Raw genomic sequence first — 26,911 nt, 5'->3', positions numbered from 1 at the left:
CGATATTCGTTTGGTTATCGATCTACGAGGTCCAAACCGCTGCATATACAGGACCCCATTCAAGATGCCAACATTCGAATCCATTGTGATGGAGTTACATGGTGCTAGGTGGTTCTCCACTATAGATTTGACGAACGCCTTCTTCCATGTGCAACTGCACAAAGATTGTCGGCACTTGACTAACTTCTTTGGGGGAGATCGCATGTATAGATATCGCCGATTACCATTTGGGTTGACGAAAGCACCAGACATTTTCCAAGAAATAGTACAAACTATTATCTTGAGTGGTTGCAAAGGGGTTGTGAATTACTTGGATGACCTCATTGTATTTGGAGCAACCGAAAGCGAACATGACCAAAATCTAGCGTAGGTAATGAAGTGTCTAGAGAACCATAACGTAGAAATAAATACGAAGAAATGCGCAATTCGTAAGCAGGAAGTTAAATTTCTCGGGTTCAATCTATCTGCAGACGGATGGAGAATAGAGGCGGAGAAAAGTCAGCCATTAAAAACTTCCGGAGACCCATAACGAAAGCAGAAGTAAAAAGCTTCCTTGGGTTGATAAACTTCGTCGAACGCTTTATTCCCCAAAGAGCTGACAAAACTCGGCTGCTGCGAGAGCTAGCGAAGGCGGAAACATTCTACTGGAACGAGCTAGAAGACGAATTTGAATATTTACGGAACGAGGCTTGGAAATCGATCAGCACTTTGGGATACTATAACAGGGACGATGAAACAGAGCTGAATGTTGACGCTTCTCCGTACGGTCTGGGCGCTGTTCTAGTGCAATTCGATCAAAATGCTACCCCAAGAGTTATTGTTTGTGCGTCAAAAGCTCTTTCGACTGGAGAACAGAAGTATCCCCACACCCAGAAAGAAGCCCTGGCTATGGTGTGGGGAGTGGAACGTTTCTCGATGTATCTGATGAGCATTCCGTTTGTAATACGGACAGACGCCGAATCGAATGAGTTCATCTTTGATGGGTTACACAGGATTGGCAAACGAGCAGTTTCACGAGCGGAAGCGTGGGCGTTGAGGCTCCAACCCTATGATTTTCGCGTTGAACGGGTGAATAGCGATTTGAATGTTGCGGACGCTTTGTCGAGGCTAGTTGTGGAATCTCAGCCGCCTGAATCTTTTGACGATGTAAACGATCGGCATCTCCTCTATATGATCGATGCTGGTATAATGGAGTTATCATGGAATGAAATCGAAGCTTCTGCTGAGAGCGACTCTGAGTTCGCCAAGGTAAGATACGCCATATCTACGGGAACGTGGGAGCCGGGGCTACGTAGGTACGAGTCGCAGGAGAAAGAACTTCGGACACTGGGTCACATGTTGTTCAAAGGAGAGCAAATCGTTTTGCCGGTAGCGTTGAGGAGACGAGCAATTATATCTGCTCACCAAGGCCATGTTGGTATAGGATCAACAAAAAGAATCCTTCGTGAGTATTTTTGGTGGCCAAATATGAGCACCGATGCAGCTAATTTTGTAAAACAGTGTGAAACCTGTTTGAGGCTTTCTCGTAAGAATCCCCCTATACCACTTACAAGCCGGGAACTTCCTAATGGTCCGTGGGAAATATTGCAACTGGACTCTTACACCGATAAGGAATTCGGACTTGGAGAGTTTCTCGTTGTAATTGACACGTATTCACGCTACCTACACGTAGTGGAGATGAGGAGTATGGACGCAGATAACACTAATGGAGCTCTAAATAATATTTTTATGATATGGGGATTACCTCTGGTGATCCAGAGTGATAATGGCCCACCCTTCCAGAGTGAGAATTTCATCAAAACCTGGGAGGATAAGGGCGTGAAGATTCGTAAATCTATTCCGTTCCATGCACAATCTAACGGTGCAGTGGAACGCCAAAATAAAGGTATTAAAGACGCTTTAGCTGCAGCTAAACTCGATAATAAAAATTGGAAGACAGCCCTCGAGAAATATGTTACGATTTACAACAAGGTGCGACCGTTGTCAAGATTGGGTGTAACGCCGTTTGAGTTGTTAGTAGGCTGGAAATTTAGAGGAACATTTCCATGCCTCTGGGAAACCAACACGGGGAAAATAGATCGTAGCGAAATAAGAGAGAAAGATGCGGATTCTAAACTTCAGAGTTAACAATATGCTGACAAGATGCGCGGAGCCAAGGATTCGGATATAGCGATGGGAAATAACGTCATCATTACACAACCGAAACGGGTTAAATCTGACCCTACTTTTGGATCCGAACGATTTACGGTTATTGCTAGGGAAGGCGCCAAAATTGTAGTGAGGAGCGATAGAGGTGTCACCTATTCTCGTAACGTCCAAGATGCTAAGAAGGTTCCGGAAGTTGATGCGGTTCTTTCGGCTGACATAGAATACGAACAAGATCAGCCCGACGATCACCCACCAAGACCAAAAAGAGCGAGGCGAATGCCAAACAAATTCAACGACATGCATCTCTACCATATTTTAGAATAAATGTTACCATGAAGCTAATGATTAAATAAATTGAAAACTTCAAAAAAAAAAAAAAAAAACCGCAAAACCAAAAGAATGAAAAGTTGTCTTCAATCGAATGAGTAATCCGATTTTCCTTACGCAATTCTTGCCTATAGTAGAGTAGTCCTGGAACGAAAAACAAAGTTAAATAAACCTTATTACAATAATACTTACCCCGCACTAATTCCTTCTATCGTTTATAGTTCTATGCCAAAAGTATTAAAACTGAAATGCAACGGCAATTCCGAATGTACTTTTGCAAGAACAAAGTAGGTCAGCCGGTCGCACGTTTCAGTATATAAGTTTCAATGTTTCAACTGACAGATCTCTTAAATATGTATATATTTAAGATGTGTAAATATGTATATAACAGGCAGAGATGCCAGATGTTTTTGAAAAATGTCTGCGACTGCTCGAAAAACCGGAAATATGTGCTCGAAAGCTAAAAAAAAAAAAAATTTTATCCGAGATCTAAAAAAAAAAAATTTCGCTCGCGCAGGCAGAAGTCTGTAAAAAAAATCTGCACACATTTTAAGAAAATCTGCGCAAATATAAGGAGACTCTGACAAAAATCTGCAGAAACCGTGGAAAAACTGCAAATATCTGCACACGGGCTCCAAAAATCTGCGTTTTGCAGAAAAATCTGTACATTTGGTATCCCTGATAACAGGCATCGAAAAACAGTCGTCAAATGGCTAATGTGAAGTTCAGTGATGCCAGATGTTAAGATATGTCATCATTGGAAGGCATTTAAGCTTGTATGAAGACGTGAAGCCTTATAACCGGTTGATTAGCCGCACACGATTTAGTGTTTTACCTGGAATTTTTGGCCAATCGTCAAAATTTTAATGGATTGAATTTACATGTTTTTGATGTGTGTCTACCAGGGGGATGACATCTTTCTAGTTTAAAGGAGTAAAGAGTCTTCCCGACTAAAGTGGCAGGTATATGGAATTTTTGCTGGGCATCTGACTCGGGGCTATATTTTAAATATAGCCCCGATATGTGGGCGATTGTCAATCGTGTAGAGTTTAGATAGGGCTGCCATCCCCTTGGTGTCTACATATTTTTGTGAATTGTGAAGACATTTGAAGAAATGATTCTGGCATCCATGGTGAAGTCTAAGGTGTGTAATCCTGTGTGAAACGTATATGGAACGATTTGGAATTCCTGGTAAATGACCAAAGGTTTGAGACCTGGCTAGAGCTGGATATTGCTCACGATGAAAGTGAGTGAGTTGAGAATGAATTTAGGAAAGAGTGCAGTAGATTAGAATGTGTGTGGAGAAACCATCCGTTGCAAGAAGAGATACGCATTCTTTGGGATGTTGAGCTGAAATAAAAAAAAAATACGCGGGAAGAAAATACTGATATATTAGTGTCGACTGATGGTTTCAGAGAGGAAAGGCAGAAATTTTAACGAGCTTTGAGGTAAATCAACGTGGTTTCAAATTTGTGGCTGCGATCGCTGATATATATATATATATATATATATATATATATATATATATATATATATATATATATATATATATATATATATATATATATATATATATATATATATATATATATATATATATATATATATATATATATATATATATATATATATATATATATATATATATATATATATATATATATATATATATATATATATATATATATATATATATATATATATATATATATATATATATATATATATATATATATATATATATAAAAATAAGACACTACTAACAAAGAGTAGGGGAGGAAGGGATTGTAGAGAGTGATGGGGAAGTAATTGGGATAACATTGAATTAATAACAACATTGGAAATGCGGCCAATTTAAATGTTAGTCTTGATCTCATATTTCGATTCGACATTCAATTTAGCCGACATAGGCATGCTTTTGAATCATTTGTCGAAAAATAACCGACTGAATGCTTCATTTGGATTCGTTGAGAGCAAATCCGAGAGATAATTGAGATGGCCTGCTTCGTGTGCAATCATGTGTGTGTGTCATGAGTTTGTATAGTCTAAAAGAGCATGTGTTAGTGTGAGTATGGCGTGTTTCGAATGGCTAAAACGAAAGACTGTACGTGTGCGAACTTGTAGAGCGAGAGAGTTTAATGTTTGGTGAGAGAGTATGCAAGGAAAACGGTTCGCCTTGCAGGCACCAACAAGTTAAGATCATTCTTTCGGCTAACGTTGTAGAGTGAAGCGGCAGTTTGCATGATGCAAGATCCATCGGAAATCGGAGGAGAACACGACACCCTGTACACCGTGACGCCAGGTCTAAATTAATAGCTTCCCTGCAGGCCGAAAGTAGGCAGCCGGCTGTTCCTGTTCGTGATGTCTTGGCGAGCCGTGACCTATCCTACATGTCCCTTATATACGTTTTCCCGAAATCCATCCACGCCCCAGTTTAATCCTATTCCCTTCCGCCTACATCCAACCAAACGACAAGAACACGTTAAGACCCCGGATCCGGAAACAGCAACTAGACCCGCACGATACTCTCAGGCCCCGAGGGAGACAACCCAATATGCCAGTCCGTAATATCTTGGCCTAGCAGCGGAACATATTCAATATGCTGCTTACCTATGGCGATGGAAAACCATCAAACAACAAATCAGTGCTTTTAATGCAAAACATTCTAGCTTTAAGTTAGATTTAGTTTCAGCTCGTAGTCGGCAGCGAGGATAAAAAATTTGCTTTTAGTTATTAAGATACTTTAGAAAGTAAGCTACCAGATATAATTGGCGCCTTTAAACATTAAATTGTATTTGTGCCGTGTCAAATAAATTATAGATGAAGAAAAAAAAAAATTTCAAAAAGAGTATTAAAATTATCTTCAAACATACAAACAACACACGTAGTTTTTAAAGTAACATCGCAGAGTAACATCTCAACTTTTAACAACAAGATACCTATTGTTATTTCTCAAATGTTGTTCCTGAACATTAACAAACATTTTAATGAAAAACATTTACATATCATAGGTTTGAATTTTGATCAAGAGGCAAACTGAGCCCAGATATTCATGATTTAGCATGTTTTATATAGTATTATTTTTACTCAAAAGTCATTCCTGAAGATAAACAAACATTTCAATGAAAAAATCATATCTCATAGGTGTGAGACAAATATTTTTTTCAAACATCAACGAATATTTTATTATAGTAAAAATCACAGATCACAGCTTTGGGTTTTGATTTAGAGGCAAATTCAGCTTAAAAAGTCATAATTTTGCTCTCGTAGTGTTGTGAATAATATCGCGAGTTTTGGTAATCAGATACCTGTTATTTTTCCTCAAATGTCTTTCTTATACATCAACGAACATTTAAATGAAAAAAGAACCACTTTCATCGCTTTGAATTTTGATTCGGAGACAAATTAAGCATAGGCTGACCAGATTTTCTCGGAATAAAAACGGGACAAATGGGTTCAAAAAACGGGACACATGATAAAATTGATTTTTGAAAATTCTTACCAACCAAAGCATACAAACAATTAAACAATGCTTTGATGCACTTACCCGATCCTGAATTTGTGTGATTTTTTGCAATGAGCTCCTGAAATTTGTCACATGATGAACGAGATTTCGACTTACAATTATCATGGTCTCAGCTTTCAATCGCGACTTTTTCGTCAGTACACGATAAGGGATGTCCTTCCATTGGTGCGGTACTGTCAGGAAGGCACAAAACGTACTCAGTAATATTAAAAAAATCCTGGCTGCTTGGAAACTTATTTTCCATTTGGGAAGAGTTTCAATGCAAAGCTCCATGGAGTATACTGTTACACAAAAACGCCATAATTTTATTAAAAATAATGATTGAATCGCAAGCTTTCCAATCTACCGGGGTGCGTTTTATACATGCTTACCCTACATCAACTGACTTGTTACACTCAAAATATTTTTCACGTTATAATTACCGGCAAAGTTAAGTGAATATTTTCCATTGTCATTTTCACGTAGATTTGCATTTGAGCTCATGATATATATATATATATATATATATATATATATATATATATATATATATATATATATATATATATATATATATATATATATATATATATATATATATATATATATATATATATATATATATATATAAATTATGCCGTGATTTATCGCGGGAACTAAAAAAAACTTTATTACTACGATTAACACTTTAATGTCCGATCACTACTGAATTACACACAAGACTGAATTGAAAATTAAATCTAGAAAGCTTAAATAAACTAAATCCGCTGACTCGTCGTTCCTCCGGTGGTTCAATTCTGATGCAGCCTTTGTCCGCGTGGTTCGATCGAATCCTGCAGTCGTCATCGATTGTCAATTTATGGTTTCGTTGCTGGTTTGGTTCCTCCGCTTGTTGCTACGGGCCTCAGCTGGGTTTTTGCTGACGTCTCGGCTCCGGGTGCGCCTAGGCCGGTCGGTCGTGGTGTAACGTCTCCCCCCTTAGATTGTCGTCCGTCCTCGGACGATTTTTCGAAAAGGACGAGCCTCGGTAAGGTTGCGGGTTCTCCTTTTCCAATGGTTCCTTTAGGTTCCGTGGTGGTTTCAGCATGCTTATGGATTTTCAGGATGGTATCTTCCTTAGATTTGGTTCTTCTGTTGATGATATAAATTGCAAAAGAGCAGAAAAAGGTTAGTGTGAGGAGAATTCCTCCTCCGATGGTTGTTGTCCTCTTCGAGCGATGCAGGTCCAACTTTATCTCTTGAAGACTGTTTAAGTGTTCCAGTTTGATGTGGGTGATCTCATTCCGCTCTTCCGAGTAGTTGAGTTGAATGAATTTCCTTCCATAGATTGGTATGAGGTATTCTTCGTGGTCTGTTAGATGCTTTTGACCATTAAATGTGAGATTCATCACCTTAATCGTACAATTGTCTGTTTCGACAATAGTCGGGGTGTTGACTAATCTCGAGTTATTACATGAGTCGGAAATCAATACTTGTTGATTCGTATCCAATAGTATGATTCCTTTTTTGATTTCTTGTATTCTGATATGTTGCCTGACGGGTTTTAGGGCACATTTTGGTGTCAAATGATTCAAAAGGTTGTTGATACAGTCGTCTTCGATAAGAGTTGTTGCTTCGCAGATGTCACAAATGTGCTCTTGTTTATAGATAATGTCTCTGTGCTTTGCCACCAGCTTGATGTCTGTACTGATTCGTGTGTTGTTTAAGTTGAGCGTCTGGATGTTGATCAGGTCGAACTCGTTGTCTTCTAGGATGGGTATTTTCGCCAAAATTAGGATTTCGTCGCCTTTTACAATTACGCTTCCTGAGCTGTATTGGAATATTTGATCTAAGTAATCCAGATTCAATTTTTGTGCTTTAAGTCTGTTATAAATGTACAATTTATCATCTAATGAAAATAAGTTTCTATTCAAAATGTTTAGCTTTGCAAATTCGATTTGTTCTTCTACGCTAGTGAGAATTTGAATTAACATGTCAAGGTTCATAATAAGATTAATGTATTCCAAGTCCGTATTGGTCGTAAGTGAGTTATTATTTTGGTCTACAATTTGTTTGTTTATTTTCTTGAGAATATCTGTAATATTATTCAGTTTATTCTGAATTCTTTCGTTTATAATTATTTGCCTTGATAAAGATTGAGAGAGTAGGTTTCCCTGCTTTTCTAACGTTTCTAAATTATGATTTATAATTTCCATATCATCGTTATCTGGATTGCCTGCAATAAGTTTAATTACTGATCCTAAAGCGTTAACTAATGCTCTTCTATTTCTGCGGGGATATAAACTCAACAATTTTCCTCTTGCGTATTGGATTTTGTAATCAAGGGTCCTTCTGAGATGATCTATTATTTTCAGGTTTTCTGTCGTTTTTTCTATGTAGTCAATGTTGTTTGCAATGGATTTAATATTGATTTTGTGTATAACTCTCTCAAACCCTATTCTTATCCTAACTTGTTTTAGTTTTATGGCAATTATGCCATTATTATATGATATTTCTTTAAATTTTGTGCCGTGTATTAGGATGATGTAAGTTAATCTGTAACGAGAGTTAAGTTATTGATTTAAACGATTTTTTTTTTATTCTGTTTTTGTGTATTTTTACGTCATTGATGTCTTTAAATGTAAGATCGTTATTCTCTTTTATGGTAGTTATTTTGTAAGGGTTTACGTCTTTAGTTATTCGTTGGGAAATTTTAATGTATTTAGCATCGCCTGGGTTGTATTGTTCAGGTTGTTCGTTATCTTTATTTTGTTGTTCATATTTAGCTTTCCTTTTATCCAGTTCGATTTTAGCCGCTGATTGCAAGCTTTTAAATTTTTCCGAAATTTCTTCCATGTTTGTCGAGCCCGAATGATTGAATACCAAATTACGCGGTAAATTTTTTTATAGCGGTGTGAAAACTGTTGTTATAAATATCGACGGCGATATTAATTTGATCTCTTGTAGACAAATCGTTGAATTTAATTTTGTTTGTTCGATAAATTTCGATTAGGGTAGAATGAAACCGTTCTACAATACCGTTTGAATTTGAACTACTCGCGAAATGTAACTCGACTCCTAGGTCGTTAAGGAATCCGATGAAATCAATAGACCTGAAAGAAGGTTCCTGGTCACTCACAATAGTCTTCGGTCTGCCAAATTGTCTAATGTGTTCTGTAATAGCATTTTTCACGTCCACTATTGTTCTAGTTTCCAAAGGTATGGCATTTGCAAATTTGGAAAACGAATCGACTATGGTGAGCCACTTTTGACCTTTTAAAAAGAATATGTCAATGTGGACTCGATCGAAAGGGTTATTGCCGAAAATGCTTTTTCTTATCAAATTCGGTGGCTTCCTGTCATATTTGGCTTTTTTGCAGATATCACAGGAATCTATCAAAATTTTAATCTTTCGATCAAGTTGTGGGAAGAAATATTTTTGCATTATCTGGTTCTTATTTTCTTTGATTCCTCTGTGGCCACGATTATGAGTTTCCCTCACAATTTCATCCTGTTGTTCATCTAGGCGTATGTCCTCTAGAAGGGTTTCTGAAATAAAAACTTTGTAGGGGCTATTAGTTGAAAAATGTTTCCGGTAAGTTTCTTGAACTAATTGAACTAAAGAGATTGGAATTTTGAGGCAACTTGAACCTCTGGGGTTAAGAGTCCGCTTTAATATTTCTACTATTTCTTCTTCCGTATAACTTTGTTTGACTATTATGTGCCTGTGAAATTTGGGAAAGATCTGTTCATATGCCGTAATCTCTATTTTTCCGATTTTAAAAATAATTTGGGTCCTGAATGTGTTGATTGGTCTCTCAGTGCACGGAATAAAGTAATCATCGCTTGTATCCGCTGAGTGTACTGTCATGTCGTCACTTTCATCATCTGAAAGTTCCTCTTCTCGTTCGGAGGGTTCCACGTTTAAAGACATCGATGATTGTGAATGTGCGTTTAATTGATTGTTTTTTTAGGTTTATCCGAGACAACGCGTCTGCGACGACGTTTTGTTTCCCTGGTTTATAGATTAATTCGTAGTCAAATTCTTCTAAAGCCAGTTTACCTCTTATGATTCGGTGATTTGCATTAGTCATAGAGAAGGTAAGTGGTTGGTGATCTGTAAACATTTTGAATTTCCGTCCGTATAGATACGGTCTGAAATGTTTGACCGCCCAAACGATTGCCAAAAATTCCTTTTCCGTTGTTGAGTATCGTTCCTCTGTTTTACTTAAAGTTCGCGATGCGTATGCTATGGGTCTGTCATTGCCTGCGGGCCCTTGCGACAGTACTGCCCCTATTGCATAATCGCTTGCATCGGTAGTAAGAATAAATTCCTTGCTGAAATCGGGGTAAATTAACACAGGATCTAGCGTTAGAATTTGTTTACACTTTTCGAAGCATGCGTTTATTTCGGGTGTTATCTCAAACTCCGCGTCTTTTCTAAGAAGTGCTGTCAACGGTTTCACTATTTTAGCGAAGTCTTTTATAAATCTCCTATAATAGCCTAGCGTTCCTAAGAATTGACGAACTTCTTTTTCTGTTTTAGGGATTGGCCATTTTTTTATGATTTCTATTTTGTCACTGTTTGGTCTTACTCCATCTTCAGAGACAGTATGACCTAGAAACTGCGTTTCTTTTTTAAAAAATTCGCACTTGTCTAGCTGAATTTTTAGTCTAGCTTCTTTAAGTCTTTTTAGAACTTGTGCTAAATTTTTCTTGTGTTCCTGAAGTGAACTGGAAAATATGATTATATCGTCCATATAGACGAAACAACATACTCCAATTAAATCCCTTAGTATACAGTCCATTACCCTTTGAAAAGTTGGCGGGGCGTTTTTCAACCCAAATGGCATGCGAGTAAACTCGTACTTTCCTCCGTTCACAGAAAATGCTGTTTTCTCTGTGTCTTCTTCTGCCAGCTGGATCTGGTGGAAGCCAGAAACTAAATCAATAGTTGAGAAATATGTAGCCCTTCCCAGTTTATCCAAGATGTCGGTAATCTCGGGTATGGGATACTTGTCGTTGATAGTTTTTTCATTTAGCTTTCTGTAGTCGATCACTAAACGAAATTTCTTGTGACCAGATGCATCTGCCTTTTTCGGGACTATCCATACGGGTGAGGTGTATGGTGAGATTGATTCTCTTATAATTCCATCGTTTAGCATCTTTTTAACTTGCTTTTGTACTTCGCATTCATAAACGTAGGGATATTTATATGATTTCGTATGGACTGGGATACTATCTACCGTTCGAATTTTATGTCTTATTTTGTGTGTGAATGACAGTTTGTCGGACTCCACGTATAAAACATCTCTGTATTGATCGATCACCGTTTCAAGGGCTTGTTTTTCTTCCCTATTCATGTGGTCGTCACGAAAGGTATAGTTTGTCATGTTTATTTGCTTTGGTAATTCGGTTAAATCGAACGGATCCTCATCCATTTCGATTTCACTCGAATTTATTTCTTGTGAAGATTTTGAGAAATTTTGAATCGCTACAAAAGCTTTATTATTGCTGCTTCTGTAGATACCAGGTAAAATAGTGAATGAATTGTATTTCTTTTCGTTCGCTATTATGAAATCACCGTTCTTTTTGGTTTTCAGTGCGATGTACTGAAATTCTTGTTCATTTATGTTAATTGCTTGCTCTTTAGGGAATTTTTATTGCATTTTTATTGTTTTTCGTCCGATTTTCAAGGAATTATTACGAATGTCGATTTGAGCATTTAAGTCTCTTAATGACTCGTAACCTATTAATCCATCGAAAAACTTGTGGAATTTGAAAATATAAAATTTCAATTTCTTCTTGATCTGAAATGGATCAAAAGAAGCTGATTTGTTTATTTTATGTGTTCCACTTATATTCGTTACCCTGATTCCATTCTCAGTTCTGCAATTTTCAATGTTTACGTGCTCGGGTGAAATATAATTTTTGTTCGCTCCCGTGTCGATCAAAAATTTCATCTCACCTTTCGAGGTTTGAATTATTATATAAGGTACAAAATTGTTATCGCTTTTTATATTTTTCGACGTGGCTCTTCTACCACGTGAAAATTTAACTCCTCGCCGATGAAGTAATCATCGTCTTCCGAGTTCATAGCTGATTCCTCCAGCTGATTAGAGGTGTCGTACTCATCCTCGTAGTTTTTGCTGAATTCGCTTTCTTGTTTTGATTTGGTTTCGTGGTTGTTCACCTCCGTACGGGACTTTGCGGTTTTCATTGAAACGTCGTCGTCCACCGGTGGACCTCTAGGGGTTTTAAATTTCCCTGATCCGTTCGGTTTCGCGTTGAACGTGTTACCGTGCTTGTTGTTGCTGTTGTTGTTGTTGTTCGTGTAGTTGGGTTTTGTATTCGTCTGATTACCGTTGTTGGAATTTGAAAACGGTTTTGAATTGAATGAATTGTTAGAGGTTGAACTGGAATGTTTGTTAAATTTTTGCCTGTACGCGGCATTCGCGTATTGCGTTGTTATAGCGTAGGCTTCTTCCAATGTTTTTGGTCGATAGCTCCTCACATGCATAGACAATTCGTCTGTGAGGCCATCTATGAATCTAGTAAGCGTCATCAAGCTTACTAAATTGTTTATTGCCTTAGTTGCATTCTGATAATCTTCCATCGTCGCCGCTGTCGATTTGATAGCAGTGTCGATGGTTTTGATTTTATTATAATACTCAGGAATTGTCTTTTTCCCTTGTGTTATGTAAAATAATGATTGGATGTGTGACGTAAGGTCACGTCTATCCCCGTAGGAATTCAAAATCACCTCTTTAATTTCTAGCCAGCTGTTCGGGTTGCCAGCAGCGATCAAAATCTCTTTGGCTTCGCCCGTAATTTTATTTTTCACTGCCCTGACTAATTGGCTATACACTGGTTCATCTCGGTATCTTCTAAAAAGTTCGAGAGTATTTTCCGCGTCTTCCAGCCATGCATGGGTCTCTTTTTTATTTCCACTAAATGTTGTTAGATTTTTGATTGGGTCTGGAGTCCTGAATTGCATAAAAGGATCATCCGCCTTCTCTTTTAAATTTCTGAGTTGTTCAATCAACTCATTTTGGTTCTGGGTTAAACTTCTTATGTGCTGAAGTAAACCCTCAATTGTGATTGCCGGTTGTGGGGCTGGTTGAGGAGCTGGTTGTGGCTCTTCTTCATAAAGTTCTGGGGCTGCGAGATCTGGTGAGATCATTAAGTCGCGCTCGGCCATTATAATAAATTAACTTCGTTTGCTTTGTATTGCGTATAGATTTGTTGTCAGTATTCACTTACACTGCACTTTCACGGTTAGTTGTTAGTTTTGTTTTTTCACTTTGTGATATTTCAGGTGTCCGCTTACCGCTGGTGGGGGCTCGCACCTCTGAATTAGTATGGTTTTGTTTGTGTTAATCTTAGAAAAATGATTGTGGTTACTTACAGGAAGATTACTGCTTTCATCTCCTGGAGTCTTGGTGTGAAGTGACGGATGGATGGGGTAGGTTTCCAAATGGCGGGATCGGTCCTCTGATATCCGCAAGTCCTTGATGTTCACTCAGGGGTTGTTCTTGCTGGGTGTATCAGTTGTCTGCCATAGACGTGGGCTGTTCCTCTTTGTAGAACTCGGTGACTGTGATACTAGATATTCACTCTGTTAACACTGTTCACTTTGTCTAACCACTTGGCCTTGCGACTGCGCCAATTATGCCGTGATTTATCGCGGGAACTAAAAAAAACTTTATTACTACGATTAACACTTTAATGTCCGATCACTACTGAATTACACACAAGACTGAATTGAAAATTAAATCTAGAAAGCTTAAATAAACTAAATCCGCTGACTCGTCGTTCCTCCGGTGGTTCAATTCTGATGCAGCCTTTGTCCGCGTGGTTCGATCGAATCCTGCAGTCGTCATCGATTGTCAATTTATGGTTTCGTTGCTGGTTTGGTTCCTCCGCTTGTTGCTACGGGCCTCAGCTGGGTTTTTGCTGACGTCTCGGCTCCGGGTGCGCCTAGGCCGGTCGGTCGTGGTGTAACGTATATATAGATATATATATATATATATATATATATATATATATATATATATATATATATATATATATATATATATATATATATATATATATATATATATATATATATATATATATATATATATATATATATATATATATATATATATATATATATATATATACCATGAGCTACAAGCGCTGCTTGGAGAGAACCCCATTGCACACCTGGCGAAAGACATTAGGTTGCGGTGGGCCGGTCACATCGTAAGAATGCCGGACGACAACCATGTGAAATCACTTCTCTTCAGCAACCCAACCGGCACAAGAAATTAAGGGGCGCAGCGTGCATGATGGCTCGACCAGATCGAAAGAGACTTGCGAGTGATGAGACGTCTGGGGAACTGGTGAAACACAGCCCAAAACCGAGTAAACTGGCGACTACTTGATACAGCACGAGTTACTACAGCTCTCGTCTGACTGGTAAGGTGAGTAAGAGAGCAAGGGTTGAGAATCGATCCTGGGCTAGTTCTTAGCCAATGAATGACGACATCTCAATTTGTGTTGATTTTGATGCTCTGATAAGTAGTATGGAATGTATATATATTGAATACAATCATTCTCTGGGAAATTCTAGGGATGGCTAAACACGTTCCAGGGGGGGCTTCAGCCCCCCCGTAGTTGTGTCCATGTATATATATATATATATATATATATATATATATATATATATATATATATATATATATATGTATGTATATATGTATATATATATGTATATATATATATATATGTATATATATATATATATATATATATATATATATATATATATATATATATATATATATATATATATATATATATATATATATATATATATATATATATATATATATATATATATATATATATATATATATATATATATATATATATATATATATATATATATATATATATATATATATATATATATATATATATATATATATATATATGAGTATAGCCATCGTCTACCCTCCAGTTCGTGATCAGTCTTGGACTACAAAACGTCACATCGATGATCGACTCCGCGCCGTTTCTACTGAAGGTGCTATGCCGACGTTGGCCAGATCTATATTGAGCTTCGCCAAAGCCTCCAACAAGTTCCGGCCTCTCTGGTTTGTGCGTCGACTTCCTCACTTAGTTGCCCATGCGTTGAAGTCGCCCGCCACTACCCGCCACTGGTCTACCGAGCAGTACGCAAGGATGATCGACCGAGCCACCGTGGACCTGATCGGTCTATCACCGTTGGTAACTGAGAGGGGAAGTCGACGCACAAACCAGAGAGGCCGGATCTTGTTAGAGGCTTTGGCGAAGCTCAACATAGATCTGGCCAACGTCGGCATGAAGAGCACCTTCAGTAGAAACGGCGCGGAGTCGATCATCGATGTGACGTTCTGTAGTCCAGGACTGATCACGAACGTGGGGTAACGCCTATAGGATGGTGATGGCCAAGACCAAGGGTGCGATGGCGCCCGCTGAAAAATCACCAGCGATGCTTGAGCGGATCGTAGAGGGACTCTTTCCACGCTACGAGCCAAATTCTTGGCCTCCGGCTGGCGAGTCACTTCACCGACGTTCCAGTATCTAAAACTCAGACCAGAGGTGGTCGGCCAACCTGCCGAGCACCCAAGATATGAGTGACGGCGTTAGTCGTGCCGAGGCAGAGGAGGCGGAAACGGTTACGAATTAGGAACTCATCGTGATCGCCAACTCCCTGAAGGTGAGCAAGGCACCGGGAAGAAGGCCACCAAAGAGGCCCCCAGACTATTTCGGGAAGTCATGCAGAAGTGGCTGGATGACTGTACATTAGGGTGGGGCTTATTTTAAAAAATGTTCGCGGGACCTGTTTTCCCAGGCAAAAAGACCTCCTTGGGGTTCAATAAGCAATATATAAAAAATTGGTTGAATTTCAGGTCTAGAGGTGGCGCAGAGGGCCTAAAGGTCAAATTTTAAACGAAAGCAATTTTAGAACAAAACATATGCCTATATAGGTAAGCAGGTGATTTTATGACCCTTGAAGGCGTAAATTTCGTTCGTTTTGCGTAATATTCAACCGTTTTTGAGATATTCGCAATTTCAGGGTACACTTTTGCAATCACGGTGTATGTGATTATAAGGAAATGCACAATGTGCCTGTATAAGTTAACACGCCATGTTCTCGAATATATTCTTGCAATAGACATCATTGTTCCTCCGAAAAGAGTGCAAAGGAGAAAGAAAAAGAATAGGAAATGTGAAAATATGGAACGTCACAAATTTAAAATAACTAGTTTCTTAAGATTAAATACAAGCAATACACGCATTTGACTTTTCTTAGTTTCCCTTTTCCATTCTCTTTCTTTCTCTTTTGCACTCTATTCGGAGGAACGATGATGTCTATTGCGAGAATCTATTCGAGATCATGACGTGTTAACTTATACAGGCACCTTGTGCATTTCCTTATAATCACTTACCCCGAGATTGCAAGAGTGTACACTGAAATTGCGAATATCTCAAAAACGGTTGAATTTAACGCAAAACGAACGAAATTTACGCACTTAAGGGTCACAAAATCACATGTTTACCTATATAGGCATATGTTTTGTTTTAAAATTGCTTTCGTTTAAAATTTGACCTTTAGACCCTCTGCGCCACCTCTAGACCTTAATGAAATTCAACCAATTTTTTATATGTTGCTTATTGAACCCCAAGGAGGTCTTTTTGCCTGGGAAAACAGGTCCCGCGAACATTTTTGAAAATAAGCCCCACCCTACTGTACATTCCCAGAGAGATGGAAGCGACAGAAGCTGATCTTTTTGCCGAAGACAGGGAAACCACCTGGTGACCTGTCGGCATACAGACCGATATGTCTGCTCGATACGGCGGGTAAGGTGCTCGAGAAGGTTATTCTCAATAGACTGGTTAGGTACACCGAAAGTGCAAACGGTCTGTCGAGTAACCAGTTCGGCTTCCGAAAAGGCAAGTCTACGGTGGATGCTATTCTGTCCGTCACCAAAACAGCAGAGGTAGCACTCCAGCGTAAAAGATGGGGCATTCGCTATTGCGCAATCGTCACGTTGGACGTGAAAAATGCGTTCAATAGTATTGGCTGGGATTCCATAGCCCACTCGCTTCGGAAACTAGACATTCCGGTGTCTTTGTACAGGATTCTGGAAAATTATTTCCAGAATCGTGTGCTAGTTTACAGCACAGACGAGGGTCAAAAATGTGTCCCAATTACCGCAGGGGTTCCACAAGGTTCCATCCTGGGCCCGGTACTGTGGAATATCATGTACGATGAAGTGCTGATCGTACCAGTGGCGCATAGTTTACCTACTCCTTTGCATACTCGTTTAACTTATGCACAGGTTACAGGTAGTTCGAACATTATACCGCCTAGTGCTGGTAGTTCGAAAATGACCGTTAATATGGGTAAGCAAAACACGCTAGAAAATAATTGTAGACCTATTACTCCAGCTAATATTGCTGCCGAAAATATTTTTTCTAATGTCAACTGCCTGGGGCCTATTACGGCAGGTAAACTTTCTTTTTTGCAACAGGCAATGTTCGATCTTATGAACGCCATGTTGCAGGCAAAATCAATGTTTGAAGCCATTCAAATAGGCACAAATTTTACTATTAAAATTGTTTCTAATTTAAAATTTAGCAATGATTTTAAATAAAACAATTAAAATATTGAATTGGAATGCTCGCTCATTGAAGGCCAATGAGAATGAGCTTTTTAATTTTTTAACAGTAAATAATGTGCATATTGCAATTATTACTGAAACATTTTTGAAACCTAACATAAAATTAAAATATGATCCCAATTACGTGGTTCATAGATATGATAGGATTCAGGGTTCCGGCGGTGGAGTTGCAATTGTTATTCATCGCCGAATCAAACATCGTGCTCTTCCCCATCTTGAGACGAAAGTTATTGAAACTTTGGGAATTGAAGTTCAAACTGAACTTGGGATTTTATTTATTGCCGCAGCATATTTACCATTTCAATGCACACGCGAGCTCAAAAATTATTTTAAAGGTGATTTACAAAAACTCACCAGAAATCGTTCGAAATTTTTCATAATCGGCGATTTTAACGCTAAACATCGTTCATGGAATAATTCTCAAAGTAATTCCAATGGCAAAATTTTATTCAATGATTGTTCTTCAGGATACTATTCTATTTTGTCTCCGAATAGTCCTACATGCTTTTCTTCTGTAAGAAACCCTTCAACAATCGATTTGGTGCTGACAGATCAAAGTCATGTATGTAGTGATTTGATCACACATGCTGACTTTGATTCTGACCATCTTCCAATAACTTTTTCTTTATCACATGAATCAGTTTTAAACCCTATGAGCTCTGTTTTTAATTATAACAAAGCTAATTGGGAAAGATACAAAAATTATATTGAGAGAAATTTCAATAATGAGCTTGATTTGCAAAACGAAGTGAATATTGAATCCGCTTTGGAAGCATTAAAATGTGCAATTGTTGATGCCAGGAATTATTCTGTTCCAAAGGCTCAAGTGAAATTTGATTCACCAATAATTGACGAAAATCTTCAACTTCTAATTCGTTTGAAAAATGTCCGCAGACGTCAATATCAACGTTCTCGTGACCCTGTTTTTAAAACTATTTATAAAGATTTACAGAAAGAGATTAAACATAGATTTACTCTTCTGAGAAATCAAAACTTTGAGACTAAAGTTGAAAAATTGAAACCATATTCAAAACCATTTTGGAAGCTGTCGAAGATTCTTAAGAAACCTTCAAAGCCTATTCCAGTTTTAAAAGATGGTGAACGTTTTCTTGTATCCAATGAACAAAAGGCTCAAAGACTTGCTCAGCAGTTTGAGAGTGTTCATAACTCAAATTTGAATTTTGTGAGTCCAATTGAAAATGAAGTCACACGTCAATTTGATTTAATTTCTTCCCAGAATTTTTTACCTGCAGAAATAATTGAAACTAACTTGAATGAGATTAAATCAATTATTAAAAATTTCAAAAATATGAAAGCACCTGGTGACGATGGAATCTTTAATATACTAATCAAACATCTCCCTGAGAGCACAATGGATTTTTTAGTGAAAATTTTCAATTGCTGCTTCAAAATTGCATATTTTCCCAAATTATGGAAAAATGCAAAAATTACTCCCATTTTAAAACCGGATAAGAACCCAGCTGAAGTTTCAAGTTATCGACCAATCAGTTTGCTTTCTTCAATAAGTAAACTGTTTGAGAGAGTTATTCTTAACAGAGTGATGTCACACATCAACGAAAATTCAATTTTTGCAAATGAACAGTTTGGATTTCGCCATGGGCATTCCACAACTCATCAATTGCTCAGAGTTACTAATATGATACGAGCTAACAAATCTGAAGGTTATTCCACTGGAGCTGCTCTTTTAGACATAGAAAAAGCATTCGACAGTGTTTGGCATAAAGGTTTGATTGCGAAATTGCAAACTTTTAATTTTCCAATTTTCCTTATCAAAATTTTAAAAAATTATCTTACTGATCGAACTCTGCAGGTTGTCTATCAGAATTCAAAATCTGATAGATTTCCTGTCAGAGCAGGTGTGCCTCAAGGTTCAGTCTTGGGTCCAGTCCTGTACAACATATTCACTTCAGATCTTCCTGATTTGCCTCCAGGATGCACAAAGTCATTGTTCTGCGATGACACAAGCATTTCCGTAAAAGGAAAAAGTCTTCGTGTCATATGCAGTCGATTGCAGAAAAGTTTAGATATTTTTTCTTCCTACTTGCAAAAGTGGAAAATCTCTCCCAATGCTTCTAAAACTCAAATGATAATTTTTCCGCATAAACCTAGGGCTTCTTTCCTCAAGCCAAACAATAATCACGTTGTCAAGATGAATGGGGTTATTTTAAGTTGGTCCGACAAGGTTAAGTACTTGGGACTAATTTATGATAAAAAACTTATTTTCAAAGAGCACATTGAGAGTATACAAGCCAAGTGCATCAAATATACGAGATGTTTATATCCTCTCATTAACAGGAATTCTAAACTTTGTTTAAAGAACAAACTTTTGATTTACAAACAAATTTTTAGACCGGCAATGCTTTATGCTGTACCGATCTGGTCAAGTTGCTGTTCAACAAGGAAGAAAACGCTCCAAAGGATTCAGAATAAAATTCTGAAAATGATTTTGAAGCGTCCTCCTTGGTTTGGTACACTCGAATTACATAGACTTACTGGTGTTGAACCATTAGAAGCTATGTCAAATAAAATTATTTATAATTTTCGACAAAAATCGTTGCAATCCTCAATTGCTACGATAAGCTCCCTTTATAGCCAATAAGTTAGCAATTAAGTTAGTTGTAAGTTTACTTCCCCTTTTCTGACAAGTAGGTTTAAATCCCTACGAATGATAAGTCCTAATTGCGAAAGCAAACAAATCCTAACAATTAAAATTACAAATTTCTAACAGTGTTGAGAAGTCACCATTTGTGATTGGACACACATACTCATTATTTACTAATATTTATCATAAATACTTAAGCTACTAACAAATCCCCCCTTAAAAAAAAAAAAAAAAAAAAAAAAAAATATGTTTGTCGTGCATGTGTTAGTAACATATGAAGTGCTGAAACTAAAGCTTCCCCAAGGGGTTGTGATCGTTGGATTTGCGGACGACATCACACTTGAGGTCTACGGCGAGTCGATCGAGGAGGTTGAGTTGACGGCTTAGCACTCTATAAGGGTCGTCGAGGACTGGATGCGCTCCAAAAAACTGGAGCTGGCGCATCATAAGACGGAGATTTCAGTTGTCAATAACCACAAGTCGAAGCAACAGGCGTTGATCAGTGTCGGGAATTGCATCATCGCCTCTAAGCGCTCCCTGAAGCTGCTGGGGGTGATGATCGATGACAAGCTCGCCTTCGGGAGCCATGTCGAATATGCCTGTAAGAGGGCTTCAAAGATCACATACACCGTGATTGCAAAAGTGTACCCTGAAATTGCGAATATCTCAAAAACGGTTGAATATTACGCAAAACGAACGAAATTTACGCCTTCAAGGGTCACAAAATCACCTGCTTACCTATATAGGCATATGTTTTGTTCTAAAATTGCTTTCGTTTAAAATTTGACCTTTAGGCCCTCTGCGCCACCTCTAGACCTGAAATTCAACCAATTTTTTATATATTGCTTATTGAACCCCAAGGAGGTCTTTTTGCCTGGGAAAACAGGTCCCGCGAACATTTTTGAAAATAAGCCCCACCCTAATGTACAGTCATCCAGCCACTTCTGCATGACTTCCCGAAATAGTCTGGGGGCCTCTTTGGTGGCCTTCTTCCCGGTGCCTTGCTCACCTTCAGGGAGTTGGCGATCACGATGAGTTCCTAATTCGTAACCGTTTCCGCCTCCTCTGCCTCGGCACGACTAACGCCGTCACTCATATCTTGGGTGCTCGGCAGGTTGGCCGACCACCTCTGGTCTGAGTTTTAGATACTGGAACGTCGGTGAAGTGACTCGCCAGCCGGAGGCCAAGAATTTGGCTCGTAGCGTGGAAAAAGTCCCTCTACGATCCGCTCAAGCATCGCTGGTGATTTTTCAGCGGGCGCCATCGCACCCTTGGTCTTGGCCATCACCATCCTATAGGCGTTACCCCACGTTCGTGATCAGTCCTGGACTACAGAACGTCACATCGATGATCGACTCCGCGCCGTTTCTACTGAAGGTGCTCTTCATGCCGACGTTGGCCAGATCTATGTTGAGCTTCGCCAAAGCCTCCAACAAGATCCGGCCTCTCTGGTTTGTGCGTCGACTTCCCCTCTCAGTTGCCCATGCGTTGAAGTCGCCCGCCACCACCATATATATTCTCTTTCTTTCTCTTTTGCACTCTATTCGGAGGAACGATGATGTCTATTGCGAGAATCTATTCGAGATCATGACGTGTTAACTTATACAGGCACCTTGTGCATTTCCTTATAATCACTTACCCCGAGATTGCAAGAGTGTACACTGAAATTGCGAATATCTCAAAAACGGTTGAATTTAACGCAAAACGAACGAAATTTACGCACTTAAGGGTCACAAAATCACCTGTTTACCTATATAGGCATATGTTTTGTTTTAAAATTGCTTTCGTTTAAAATTTGACCTTTAGACCCTCTGCGCCACCTCTAGACCTTAATGAAATTCAACCAATTTTTTATATGTTGCTTATTGAACCTCAAGGAGGTCTTTTTGCCTGGGAAAACAGGTCCCGCGAACATTTTTGAAAATAAGCCCCACCCTACTGTACATTCCCAGAGAGATGGAAGCGACAGAAGCTGATCTTTTTGCCGAAGACAGGGAAACCACCTGGTGACCTGTCGGCATACAGACCGATATGTCTGCTCGATACGGCGGGTAAGGTGCTCGAGAAGGTTATTCTCAATAGACTGGTTAGGTACACTGAAAGTGCAAACGGTCTGTCGAGTAACCAGTTCGGCTTCCGAAAAGGCAAGTCTACGGTGGATGCTATTCTGTCCGTCACCAAAACAGCAGAGGTAGCACTCCAGCGTAAAAAATGGGGCATTCGCTATTGCGCAATCGTCACGTTGGACGTGAAAAATGCGTTCAATAGTGTTGGCTGGGATTCCATAGCCCACTCGCTTCGGAAACTAGACATTCCGGTGTCTTTGTACAGGATTCTGGAAAATTATTTCCAGAATCGTGTGCTAGTTTACAGCACAGACGAGGGTCAAAAATGTGTCCCAATTACCGCAGGGGTTCCACAAGGTTCCATCCTGGGCCCGGTACTGTGGAATATCATGTACGATGAAGTGCTGAAACTAAAGCTTCCCCAAGGGGTTGTGATCGTTGGATTTGCGGACGACATCACACTTGAGGTCTACGGCGAGTCGATCGAGGAGGTTGAGTTGACGGCTTAGCACTCTATAAGGGTCGTCGAGGACTGGATGCGCTCCAAAAAACTGGAGCTGGCGCATCATAAGACGGAGATTTCAGTTGTCAATAACCACAAGTCGAAGCAACAGGCGTTGATCAGTGTCGGGAATTGCACCATCGCCTCTAAGCGCTCCCTGGAGCTGCTGGGGGTGATGATCGATGACAAGCTCGCCTTCGGGAGCCATGTCGAATATGCCTGTAAGAGGGCTTCAATGGCTATTGCAGCATTATCTCGCATGATGTCCAATAGCTCAGCAGTGTACGGCAGCAAGCGGAAACTTCTGACAGGAGCTCCCTATGCAGGCGGTGCGGCGCTGCAGGCCACAAAAGCAAAGACTGCGGAGAGCCCCCGAAGTGCTTGGCGTGCGCCGGAAAGCGAGACGCAAAGCACATAATGGGAGGCCCGAGGTGCACGGCCGGTAAGCCGACTAGCAAGCACAATGTATATATATATATATATATATATATATATATATATATATATATATATATATATATATATATATATTTATATATATATATATATATATATACATATATATATATATGTATATATATATATATATATATATATATATATATATATATATATATATATATATATATATATATATATATATATATATATATATATATATATATATATATATATATATACATACATACATACATACATACATACATACATACATATATATATATATATATATATATATATATATATATATATATATATATTTTTTTTTTTTTTTTTTTTTTGTTTCAGGTGGAGGGGAAATTTGCATCCAAACCCCTGAGGTGACCAACCTCAGGGAGTGTGGGGTTGGTTTGAGTCAGTGACCGAACCCACTAAAACCCCTCCAGTCTCCAGCCCATAATACTCCCCGGGACCACCGCTAGGTATTGCTTCGGGGAGCGGCTTTTGTGCTCTGTGCACCCTCTTGGTTCTATAGATCTCTTTGCTAACTTAGCTAACTAACCTGGAGACTGGCCGTTAGCTAACACTGGCGTGTCGGTGGTCAACCTGTCGCCTGTTTTGCAATTCTAAAACTATTTGAGAGGCGGCTGTACAAACCGCCCTCCAAATGTTTGGGTCTTTACACATCCTCCGAACTAGGTTGTCCGGAGTGGTGTCTGGCCCGCTCACTACCATCATGTCGCTCCGCGCATGCACAAAACGAGGGCACACGAAGAAGACATGCTCAGCAGTTTCTTCCGCATCCGCACACTCGGGACACATGGGGGACCCCGCATGCCCGAATCTGTGTAGATACTGCCTGAAGCAACCATGACCTGACAGAATCTGTGTCAAGTGGAAGTTAACTTCTCCATGGCGCCTCCCGACCCATCCGGATACGTCCGGAATAAGTCGATGCGTCCATCTACCCTTTGCGGAATTGGACCATTCCTGCTGCCATCTGATCATCGAGAATGACCTTCTGGTGCCTCGTATACCCCTTGTGTCACGTTGATCGAAGCATTCTACGTCCTCCTTAATGGCTATGCTGATAGGCATCATGCCGGACAGGACGCAGATTGCGTCGTATGACACTGTACGGTACGCGCTCACAACCCTCAGGCACATGAGCCTGTAGGTACTTTCCAGTTTTCGACGATGACTGTTGGTACCTAACGCTTTGGACCACGCTGGCCCACCATACCTAAGTATGGACGAAACCACGCTGGCAAGAAGTTTACGCTTGCTGCCATATACCGCTGAGCTATTGGACATCATTCGAGATAGTCCTGCAGCGGCCGTTGAAGCCCTCTTACAGGCATAGTTGACGTGACTCTTAAATGTGAGCTTATCGTCAACCATAACCCCCAAGAGCTTCAAGGAACGCCTTGAGGTAATGGTGCAGTCACCGACTCTGACCACCGCCTGTTGCCCTAATTTGCGGTTGTTCACAACCGTAACCTCCGTTTTATGGTGCGCTAACTCCAGTTTCCTAGAGTGCATCCAGTCTTCGACCTTGCGTATGCAGTGCGCGGCCGTCAACTCGACCTCTTCGATCGACTCGCCGTAGACCTCTAGCGTGATGTCGTCTGCGAAACCGACGATCACAACCCCTACAGGGAACTTTAGTTTCAACACCCCGTCATACATGACATTCCACAACACCGGGCCCAGGATGGAACCTTGCGGTACCCCTGCGGTGATTGGGACGCACTTCTGACCCTCCTCCGTGTTGTAAACTAGTACCCGATTCTGGAAATAATTTTCCAAAATCTTGTACAGCGACACCGGTACGTGGATGCTCCTAAGCGCGAGCGCTATGGAGTCCCAACTGGCGCTATTGAATGCATTCTTCACGTCAAGCGTGACGATTGCGCAATAGCGAATGCCCCAACTCTTACGCGGGAGTGCTACCTCTGCCGTCTTGGTGACAGAGAGAATAGCATCCAGCGTGGATCTACCTTTCCGGAAGCCGAACTGGTTACTTGCCAGACCGTTTACACCCTCTGTGTACTTCACCAGTCTGTTGAGGATAATCCTCTCAAGCACCATGCCCGTAGTGTCCAGCAGACAGATAGATCTGTATGCCGATGGGTCCCCTGGCGGTTTCCCAGCCTTCGGCAACAGCACCAATCTCTGTCGCTTCCACCTGTCAGGAAAGAGGCAGTCATCCAGGCACTTCTGCATGACTGCTCGAAATAGATCAGGGGCCACTTTCATGGCCGTCCTGATGGCCAAGTTCGGGATTCCATCCGGTCCCGGTGCCTTGCTCACCTTTAGGGAGTTGGCGATCACGATGAGTTCCTCATTCGTAACCCTTACCTCCTCCACAACCTCTGCACGGCTGCCGTCTCTCACGGATTGGATGCCCGGCAGGTTGGCCGACCATCCCTGGTCTGTGTCTGAGATACTGGAACGTCGGACGTGAGACTCAGCAACCGGCGGCCAAGGATTTGGCTCGTGTCGTGGAAAGAGTCCCTCGATGATGCGCTCCAGCATCGCTGGTGATCGCTCTGCAGGCGCCAACACGCCTTTGGTCTTCGCCATTACGACTCTGTAGGCGTTGCCCCACGGATTCGTATTGGCACTCGCGCATAGCCTATCGAAGCAGGCCCTTTTGCTCGCCTTTATCGCACTTTTAAGCGCCGATCTTGCAGATCCGAATACTACCCGGCGCTCTACCCTCTGTGCATCGGTACGTGCACGTTGCAACATCCGTCTTGCACGGAGGCACGCGCTACGGAGGTCCGCTATCGCGTCGGTCCACCAGTATACCGGTGACTTACCATTCCTAGGTTGGCGGGTCCTAGGCATGGTGGCGTCGCACGCCCGCGATAATGTGGCAACTAATTGGTCAGCACTCGGGCGGAGCCAACTGCCCCCCTCGCGCTCTCTTCTCATTGCTTCTGCAAATACCTCGGCATCGAAATGCGATGTCTTCCACCCGCGGACGGTCGGAGTATTGGCTCTACCCGTCGCCTGCCGCCTCACGTTCTGGACTACGCTATAGCAGACCGACTGGTGGTCACTATAGGTGTAGCCATCGTCTACCCTCCAGTTCACGATCAGTCCTGGGCTGGAGAACGTCACGTCTATGATCGACTCCGCACCATTTCTGCTGAATGTACACTTGGTTCCAACGTTGGCCAGATCTAGGTTGAGCTTTGCCAAAGCTTCCAACAAGATCTGACCCCTCCGGTTCGTGCGGCGGTTTCCCCACTCAACAGCCCAAGCGTTGAAGTCGCCCGCCACTACTAAGGGTGTTAGTCCCGTCAGCTCCATAGATAACAGATCGACCATCTGGGTGAACCTTTCGATAGACCAACGCGGCGGAGCATAACAACTGCAGTAGAACACTCCGTCCACCTTGGCAACCGCGTATCCTTCATTTGAGGTTGACACAACCTCCTGAACCGGGAACTTGCTGGTCGTGCATATGGCCGCCGTACTGGACTTATCTGCAACCCAATTACCGTTTCCGGGAGGAATGCAGTAGGGGTCCGATACGATTGCGATGTCCGACCGCGACTCAGACGCTGCTTGGTATAGCAGCTGCTGTGC

The sequence above is a fragment of the Wyeomyia smithii genome, chromosome 1, assembly GCF_029784165.1.
Source record: "Wyeomyia smithii strain HCP4-BCI-WySm-NY-G18 chromosome 1, ASM2978416v1, whole genome shotgun sequence".
NCBI classification, from domain to species: Eukaryota; Metazoa; Arthropoda; class Insecta; order Diptera; family Culicidae; genus Wyeomyia; species Wyeomyia smithii.
Note: the sequence above shows the minus strand (reverse complement) of the source record.